Consider the following 10,973-nt stretch of genomic DNA (forward strand, 5'->3'; position numbering starts at 1 on the left):
AAATCCAACAATTAGTTCGTGTTTATAGCAACGAAATAATCACTTCATTATTTCAGTATGTTTCTGATTGTACTCCTAGCGGATGCGTACGACTCATTACCTTATCTAGGTTTTGAAAAACAATGTTGGATCCCATTAGTCCTATCGAGTTGTTCCATAGTAAGACAAGTGAGAAGTAATCCCATGGGATTAGTGACACCAACGAATTATTCTCAGTTGTCCCACCATCGGACTAGTGGGATACACGGAATATTTAGTCCAAAAAGTACCAATACAAATATCTCAATGGGACCAATGGAATTAACCAGATTATTTTATCTGGCTTCCCCAAACCCAAAGACTAGATCGGAACCAAGCCTGAGTTGGATTTTTTTTTGTTGATTTTGGTTACATTTTCCTAAATAGCCTTTTGTCATGGCTAATACCATTTCAGTTACCAGGGTGGAAAGTCGAAAATATTCTCCTGTTACTAAATCTTGATTCGACAAATAAATCTATATTACACTGTTTACCCCGTTCCAAGTATCAGCGTGAGTATTGTAAGGAGGTTTAAGGTCAATTATATCAGACGGGCTAAAACGTTCGAGCACATTTAAGTGGTACCTAATTAAATGTCAACTGTATTTCAAACAAAGCTGAAAATAGTATGCATTATTAAAATGGTATGTTTGCTGGTTGTTTTAAATTTTCAGTTGTGACACAACGAAATAAAGATGATATTTGACTAGGTAAGTATCGTTTAAATTACCGGAACATTTTTCCGCCTGATATACCTATTGACCTTTAGGATGTGGGAAAACATTTTATACGGTCCTGTGGTTCCCGCCATAATTTGATAGGACCGCTTTTGTAAAAACAAATAACTATTTTTGTCATAAGAATTATATTGACAAAGATGGTTGGCAATCAGGTAAGCAGCCTATCGTAATGGAATATACTATGAGGGGTAGGATATACGATCTTCTTCATTACCAATTTAATCTCTCATCTACAACTACATCAATTTAGGCCCTTTTCCTGTACCGCGCTTGCTGGCCCACAGTGAGTCCATCTTTCAAACATGTCACCGATCTCAATATAATTTGTTGGTAGTTCAGCTATTCAGTGACTTACAAAACGAGGCAAGACTGCTCTAGAAGAGTTATTCTTAAAAAATCTATAGAAAAATATTAAACTAAATATTTAGATAATAACTATTAAGTTTTTATACAATATAAACGAGCCACAATAGAAATCAAGATTTTTGTACTACAAATAATGATTACAATATATTTTATATAGAAATTCAGCCTTCCAATAAAATTTCATGACGCCTAGAAATATTACCGAGCAATTTGTTTGTCACTTTTGTACGTATTGCTCTTGTCTGATTTCACTTCAAGACATTCCTTAGTTTCTTCCGTTATTTCCACTAAACATGATGAATGGAGAGGTTTGTTTAGCCGATCATTTAGTGGGAACTTAAAGCTTGATGTAGTTTTGTGGTCCAATGATTCATCTTTAGTTTCCATATCATAGTACGATTTGTACTTCTTGAACGTATTTTTCAAGCGGGCAAAAAAACCGTACTTGTTTGACTTTGGGAATGGAAGTACTTGATGCATAGAAAGAGATGAACCAACAAGTGTTGGAAAATCAATATTACTTTCGTCTTTTTGGACTTGTTCAAGTTGATCAGATGCACGTTGTTGTGAGCGATTATTTATTAAACAAGCACAACTTTGGGACGTACTTTGTGAATCCGCATTTATCTGAAAATTCTTTTCATACAACCTTTTCCTTAGAAACTGAACGCTCGCTGCGAACAATTCTTCATCAGTTTTAAGGGATTCTTGTTCAGGCAGGTCACTTGGCTTTGTTGTTACATGACTACCACTCGGCTCACTTTGGCGTTGCATTCCTCAGATATGTTATTTACTAAATAAATGTTCGTATACATTTTCGATCAATGCAGATACATAAATATATATAAATAATACATTAAAAATTTATAATTTATATTCGCATTGATTTAGAAAAGTATTATGTCAACACTGTTGACACCTCAGTCGATACGTTGACACATATTGACACATTGTCTAAATATATGACGATAATGCGATGTCTCCACAGGATCATTGATTTATATATCTCAGAACAATGTACTTGTTTCAAACTACATACGAGTATTTTCTGTTGCTAATGATAATGATAATAACATACATACATACATACATAAAATCACGCCTCTTTCCCGGAGGGGTAGGCAGAGACTACCTCTTTCCACTTGCCACGATCTCTGCATACTTCTTTCGCTTCGTCCACATTCATAACTCTCTTCATACAAGCTCGGCGGTTTCGGGTACTTTTGACCTGACCCTTTACCAGGACGTCCTTAATTTGATCAAGATACGTTCGTCTAGGTCTTCCCACTCCGAACTTTCCCTCCACACTCTCCTTGTATATCTGCTTAGTCAACCTGCTTTCATTCATCCTCTCCACATGACCGAACCATCTTAACATACCCTTTTCTATTCCTGTAACTACATCTTCTTTCACATCACAACATTCCATTCACAACATTGATAATGATAATAAATCCAATCTAAATCCAAAAATCTTTAGCGCTGCTTTTAAACGCGTACGTTTCCGTTTCATTGCTGAAGTTTAAAGTCTTAAAAGTCCAGGAAACTGGTACGTAACATATTTGGGAAATTATATGACATTATTTGACCTTCAAAATCAATAAAAATGTTTGTTTGTTTACAGGTTCACGTCACAATCTACAAACTAAAAACAAGTTTGAATAAAAGTTTTTTAAGTGTTATTTTTCAATACAGTTTCTAAACAAAGTGTGATATATAATTTATTTAAAACCTTTCACTTAGAATGAAAAGTGTTTTAGTGTCCAATCTGGCTTGAAGCCTCCAGACTCATTAACTCCAAGGAAGCATAATAGCAAACAGTTATGGCGCGAGACACTTTGTGATCTTTTTATGATTGCCACAACGCATTGATTGCTATAAGCGTTTTGATAAGAGTCAAAACACGATTGAAGATGTGGGGTAGTGGAGATTCCTAATGTAGCCAATATCGAGATTCCTTAGGTTCAATCTCATGGCAAAATCCAAGGCCGAGATTCGTACCACCTGGGAGTCCCTTGCGCGCTTTCTGTTTGAAGAGGCGTTAAACTCTTGCCTATAATGTCCCGCTGTAAAAGTACTCGTAAATGCCAATGAGGCAAACTGTTCTTAAAGTCCAAAAAAACCTCGGGTCCACGAATGTTTACCTTGTACCTTTATTCATTTCACATTATTGAATACAACTGACTTTCAAAGATTATTACATTGTCAAAATAAGAAAGTTGTGGGTGTCTAAGATTACCTTCCTATCAGTTTATTTATTCTCCTCGAAAGGCATATGAAAATAGTTGTGTGGGAGTTTTTTTCTCGTGGCGATGACCTCCATAGGCTTCTGAGGTCTCTGAACTTAAAAAATGCCTATATGCAAACTGTTCTTATCAGCAAATAATGCTAATCATTTCATCCGTTCTATAAAGGTAGCTAGAATGCTGCGGTAGACAAATGTGCCGAATTGGCAAGTCTCTTTATGTCGAGCCTACGTTCCATAAAATAGGGATAAACCGCAAAAACGATCAGCAACCCTGAACAGAATGGATGACGGGTATCGTCAGTCAATGACCCCGGATTCCCAATAGAAATTGAACTTCCTCAGTTAAATTCAAAGAGCTATTTCAATATTCAACTACCATCGATCAGTTATCAACATAAAATTGGATCCAGTATTCCGACACTGTATACAGGTGTATTTTCATTCTATAAGAAAACTTACGATACACATTCATTAACTTACTAACTGAAGAACTTACACGTGTAAAGCAAGGTTAGAGGATTTTGGTTAACACGGACTTATAAATCTTAGCTCGTGGAGGCTATATTGATACTGTAGCGGTATCTTGCTGAGATGAGATGGCCACGGATAATAAATTGAGGAAAAGGTAAAGCATTGATGTTTTTTTATCGTATTGATTGGTTCACGGATAATAAACTGCGGTAAGGTAAAAGAATGAGTTAAATTATATTTTGATACTGAATGTTTATTATGTGAAGCTAATTTCATCAACAAGCACACAGACATATGCGCTTATAATTCAAAATATAAAATTTACTCACAAATCATAGGCAAAGAAAAAAGATTAAGTAAACAATTAGGTACTCTTTAATAGATTTAATAAATTCAAATACGATTTTCTTTAAAAAAAAAGTTTTCCCATTCAAAATTCGGATGCAGTTTTTTCTTAATATATAGATACTAAAGTACCATAAACAAAGCTATTTATATTACTTCAAAACCATCAGTTTAACAAACAAATACTTCTAGATACAAAAAATGTCCACTGACCTCTAAATTCTTAACTGGGCACTTGCAACTTCTATAACAGGCTTTACCTTTGAACGAATTAGAGTGAACATCGGTCATTGCCCGGCTCATCGGATATCATGAATTCCTCCCCTGAAACAATGTTTGAAACTCAACGCCGCGCCGCTCGAGTTGTCACAGAAATGTGTCACGCGTACGAAAGAGAACGTTGACTTTGTTTACTTGCTACGGATCAAAGATACGACTCGGAAATGCTTGATATGGGCTGTAAGAAATGTAAATAATTATTTTGTGCATTTTATTTTGTTGCTTAAATATATTAACAATAACGTAACCCATCATAAGTATGCACCTTAAAAACCGTTCTCGTTAAATGGTTTAAGTTAAGTAATGCAGCTTCACGTATATGTAAATATCATATATGTGAATGACGAATTAGATTCAATAGAGCAAAATCCCAGATCCATCTAATATGAAATACATCAAGTTGACTAAAAATATATTTGTCGTGTGGTTTTCGGAACTTTATAATAGAACCAATCAATTTCATTCCCATTTAGTTAAAGGCGACTAAGGGATAGGCTTATAAACTTGGGATTACTCTTATAGACGATGGGGTACCAACCTGTCACTATTTGAATCTCAATTCCATTTTACAGCCAGCACAGCTGAACGTGGTCTTTCAGTCTTTTTGAGACTATATAGCCGTGGTTATATGTATATGTTTTTTTTGTTAATGAAAGCATTGACCACATAGGGGTCTATACATCGAACAAAATGTGTCACACATACGATCAAAAACGTTAACTCAAATGTTTGTTTGCTACGGATCAAAGATCCCACTCACAGAGCACTGAACTAGGATCTCGTCCACAACCTTTCGTGTAAGTATGTCATGTGGTAAGAATCGGGAATATTTCATTGATGTAAAGCGTTATTAGTATTTCATTCGAAAAAACATCATTTTATCATTAGCACCTACTGAAATGCTTCCAGTCACGCAATGCAATTCTACTAAAAATATGTGATATAGGTATTTAGATACTTAACTTATTATTATCTAGACAAATCAAATGCAATAAAAGTGCAGAAAAAAGCAACATCTTAGGATATTAAAATAATTTATAAATACTATTATTTGTGAATACCTCCATGTACACAGATTTCATATGGGAGGAGTGTGTATTATTATTGAAGAGAGTTATGAATGTGGATGAAGCAAAGGAAATATGCAGAGATCGTGGCAAGTGGAAAGAGGTAGTCTCTGCCTACCCCTCCGGGAAAGAGGCGTGATTTTATGTATGATTTTATGTATGTATGTGTATTAGACACAAGTAAACGAGATTGTAAAACTGCCAATTATTATTTAGAGAAATTTGTATATTACTTGCACAGAGAAGTCAAGCACAAGCTGCTCTGCCCAATGCTATCTCTGTAAAATGAAATTTTATGCGCTCGAGTTGTCACGGAAATGTGTCATGCGTTCGTTCAAGAACATTGACTCGGGCTCCACAGAGCACATAAACACGTGCACCAAGGTCGATCTTCGGTGTTCTGTGGCTCAATGTTTACTTCCTGAGGATCAAAGGTACGAGAACCCTAGCTTAAGTATGTTTGAACTTTTCTTCAGAAAAAAATATTTGCTGCGACAACAATAACAAAAGTGTATCGATCTAATGAATTAGTGAATGAATAAATAACGTACTGACATACATCACGCCTTTTCCCAAAGAAGTAGACAGAGACAGCATCTTTACATAATTATTAGATTTAATAAAAAAAAATATATATTTATCATATAGTGTAGGCCCCAAATATAGAATGAGAACAGGTAATTATTACTGTTATCGTTTTGCAGGAAAATCAACATTTTACATAAAAACCCAAATTTTCCATCGAACCGTTGCTGTAAAAAGGTGCGAGATCGTCAGTGAAAGCTAAGTTCTCAACAAATCGACCCTAATCTTTACAGGACTCACGTCCCGGAAACTGTATTACACATAGAATGAGGGAGACCGCACAAGCTACGGTAGTTTAGTACTATTACTTAACATCATATAATAAAGATTGGAATCTTGGAGAGACCCCGGCGCGACGAGTTTACATTGAATAAGTTTTTTTTAGAACTTAGTAAAATGCCATGTGAGTCTTTTATATTATATGAGATAATTAATGTCATAAGCGCGATGCGATGACTACCTGACGAGAAATACAAGTAAAAATAGTTTTTGTAAGATCTGTTTTTCTATAACTGAATAAAAATAGTTTATTCTTCGCCTCAAAAGTCAACTGACTATTCACATGTCGATAACACGTTTTGATATCAAACTTGAAAACTGAAACAACTTTTATATTTAACTGTGAAAGCACTTGTCACTGTTCCCTGTCAGTAACATGATGTCTGACGTGACTCTTATTTCCAAAACACACTGCTATAACGGAGTTAGATATAAATAGAAGTATAAAGAAATAAAAATATCTTTATACTATCTTGCACCAAAGAGTCTTATTACTCTTGAAACCGACGAACAGAATGGGTAAGTCAGGTTTCTACACAATGTGACCTCAAACTTTATCTAAACCTTCTCGACCTTCACAGGAAACCTAACCCATATTGGATAATGGTTACACCATCAGTTGCCTGAATGTGCATCACCGTACGTCATTAAACTGCACCATGTACCAGAACCTCTTTCGAAAAATATATCTCTGGCACATTCCATGGTTAAGATAGGACTCGGACCTCTGTGCATTATTTGACCTAGCGAGCGAAGCGATTGAGGTCTACCAATCAACTTGGGGCGAAAATATATTTTTTGTATGTATGTTTACAACTGTTGGTCTGATTATTAAAATAATTAAAAATTTAAGATCTTTCTTGATCTAAGTTCTTGGCGAATAACTAATATATTTTAAAGTTGAACTTTTTAGCCACTTGACCATGTACGCTTTCCCTATGTGAACAATACTATACCAAAGGTTAGCAATGACGGAAGTGACACTAGATGGAGTACCATCCTAATAGGTAATGAAAATGTTGAAAGAAGAGGTCGTCGGTCGGCCTCATTGCTGACCTTTGACCTTTGCCAGTGCATCCTATTGTGAACGTTGCCTTAATCCAAAGGCTTTGATGTCTGTCCTGATGAGTCAATTACCGTTTAAGTGCTATTTAAGAATCTGTAAGTTAAAACGATAGCAATAAGGTTTAAGTGCGTTGTTAAATTGTGTCAACTGTCAATTTCTTAAGTAGAGAATTTTACCTTGTTCAATGCATAAACTAAATAACTAATCCTATACTTAAAGCTTATACATTAATTTCACAATAAAAATCATTATTTTATAATAGTTAGTGACAACGCCTCCATTACTTTGAGGTTCGTTCTACTCCGTTCGACTATCGTAACCTCGTTAATAGAAGAATATATTCGTGTTTAGAGCATGAATATTAGGTAAGCGTAGGAAACACAAGATTAAATTGCTTATTCTCTAGTTACCTCTAACGACGTCCACTGAACTTAGATTTAGTGTTCCTATTGTAACGCGAACCACACATATATCAAGTATATATTTTTTAAATTATATCGTCTGCTTTAATTAAAATAGCTCGAGGTCAATGACCGGCCTAGTTGGGTTTCTTAAAAGGAAATGCAAATTTCCATTTCGTTACTGCCAACCTCGGGATCGAGATGCTGGAATTAATTATTCAAAAGGTAAAGGTTTAATAAGCCGTCATCAGACTTCTTTTATTGGACTGCCAAAAAAATTGGGAGCACGTGCAACGATTGTGTAATGTCGCGTAAATTTAACCCTTTTAAATCCAAATTAAGGTATATTATGTCTTTGCTGCATATCTTCTATACCAGCTGCGCCTCGTGACTTTGCTCCCGCAAGAATTATGGGATAAAAAGTACCATATATGTTATAGGTTATATTCTACCCCTGTACTAAATTTCATAAAAATGCAGTAAATTTTGCGTGCAAGAGTGACAAACACACATCCTTACACACTTCCGCATTTCAGGACAAACAAATCCTCTGATTTGAAATTTCCTTATGTGGTCTTGGGATACACTAAGAGAGGATTTCCCGGAAATCTGAAGTCAAAAAGGAGTTTGACTTTTCGTGAGTGGAGCAGCGGGCGTTCTTTAGTAGCCTATTTATGTCATACAAACGGACAGAAAGAATTAAAAGCAATTCTAAATAATATCCGAATTTTCGTCTGTTGAAATTGGTCTTTATGTTTGAGGAAAGCCGATTCCACGATACCAAAGCTATATTAAATTTCCTATTTCAGTATATCGTACTGAAAAGAAAATAATGTATTCGCATAATAATGAAAGGAAAACCACAATATGCTTAGTACTTTTACTCCGATCAATCAAATTCTAATTCACTACTTTGCATATGAGAACACGTGATCAATAACAATATTAGGCATTTCACAGAGAGTTCAATGAACCGTACACAATAAATTTATTAGATTGTTTTGACGCAATAATAGTAGTTCTCAGTAACAAAGATCGTAGTATCGTCGTACTCGTAGTACAGTCTACGCCGGGTCGTAGCAATTATCGTAGCAAGTGTAGCCTATATTGTTTGTCAAATATCTGATAATAAATAACATACATACATATCACGTCTTCATCCCTTACAGGGTAGACAGAGATGTAAGCTTCAAAATACTGGAAGGTTTGAAATAATACATAAAATATGTCGATTATAATTTACTAGCTTTTTCCTACAGCTTCGCCTTAATTACTTGAGGCCAAACGCTTCAAGTAATTAACGTTCTTACAAATAGGTGTCGTGGTTTCTTTGGGAAATTATTACAAACAGACAACATTACAAAAAAAAAATGTTTAAAAGTCTGAAGCCCTGTGCTTAGGTATACTAAGATCTTTTTATCCTTAATCTAATAAAGGCTTTGTAATCGGCTCATTTATCAAACTTAAGTTTAAACATCGTGTTTCAAACTTAGCTATTACTCCCATTTAAGTTTTCCTGAATCTATCAATCGATCGGTGCAGGTTACTCGTACTGAGCTATTATCAAGTTACGGAGGTCACTGACCCCCCACTAAGTCTGTGTGTACGATCTCACAATTTAGTTAATTAAACAATTTAAAAGCAACAGAGGAATCTCCTTAAATATTTAGAGGGTCTTTATTAAACTTTGAACGTACTTGTCACTCGGGCTAATTTATTTCCTGTGACAATGCAAATGTACTTTGAACATGCTTTAGTATTTCTGGGGTCTTCCTTCGGTTTGGGTTATTTTTCTTTTACCCCATAAAATCACATCAATCGAGAAGACTGATTTCAAGTCCACCAATCCAATCACCAATAGTCGACTTTTACAACATCTATGGAAAAGGAGTGGTTCTATTCTTTTTTCTATTAGTGCCGGGAACCACACGGCAATACTAGTTTTAACAATTGATTTGTTCATATGTGATTCATAGGACAGGCACCTGTCAAATCCTCCACCTAAAGACCTTCGACACATGTGATTTTTGCACTTTTTCTGTCTACATATATTTTTATTTTTTTATCCCTCAGAGGGCCCTAGGACTACAGACGTGATTTCAGTATATGTGTGCAAGTAATATATGTAAACACGTAAATTAATAACACCTTCACATTTGTTAAATTAAATGAAATATTTTAATAGATACATTTACTCCTTAAAATAAATAAATGAAATTACGCGTAATGTTTCGCGGACGGATATTTACATAATGTTAACTCAATTTAGTGATTTAACAAGAACAGAGCGCGCAGAGGCAGCCTGCGCTGAGGAGAATTTCCGTTTCCATGTCGCGTCTTGGAGGAGATTCCATGGAAATGTAATTTATTTTGCAAAATGCAATTACTTGTTAGTGGTGAGCCTATGTATCCTTTTTTCTTCAGAATATTTTGTATAAAAGAATAAAATTTCGCTGAAATTTGTCTTTGAATGTTTAAAGGAGGAAAATTTTAACAAAATAAGTGAAATAAAAAGTATATACAGTTTGAAAGATAGAGCGGCTCGTTAATAAATCTAATGAAGTTAGTATTTTAAGTTGCATTTCTACTACGACCCGTGGGACATCTAGATAAAATTATTATAAGTAGAACTTTGACATTTTTTAATTTTCTGAAATGACTTCAACACTCTTTAAGTATACCTACTGAAATGCTACCTTTATCTATCGGATTGGTATCAATCAGAATCATTCATTACTTATAAACGACACGTATAAATAGAATATGGAATGTCAGGCGTATATTGGAATCTTCCAAGCCTGAAGATTTCACGGAGCTTTGACAAATAATATTCACCTTGTTAGAGTTTCCTAACAAGCATAACTTTATACAAACTACTTGTATTTAAAAAAATGTTTTATCGTTCACTTAATAATCTAAACTTTGCGTAATAGAAGCTGTGCATAACGCGGCTTGCTCTTGAAAACAGCCCACGCATGTCACTTTATGAAATAAAAAAAAAACGGGTTAATAGTTACGATAGAGTTAGGTGATCAAATTACACAATCCATTATATGGATCATATTATATCGATAATCAAAAGCTATAGAAGCAGATTAGAAATGTACA

Source organism: Amyelois transitella, chromosome 2, assembly GCF_032362555.1.
Source record: "Amyelois transitella isolate CPQ chromosome 2, ilAmyTran1.1, whole genome shotgun sequence".
Classification (NCBI taxonomy): domain Eukaryota; kingdom Metazoa; phylum Arthropoda; class Insecta; order Lepidoptera; family Pyralidae; genus Amyelois; species Amyelois transitella.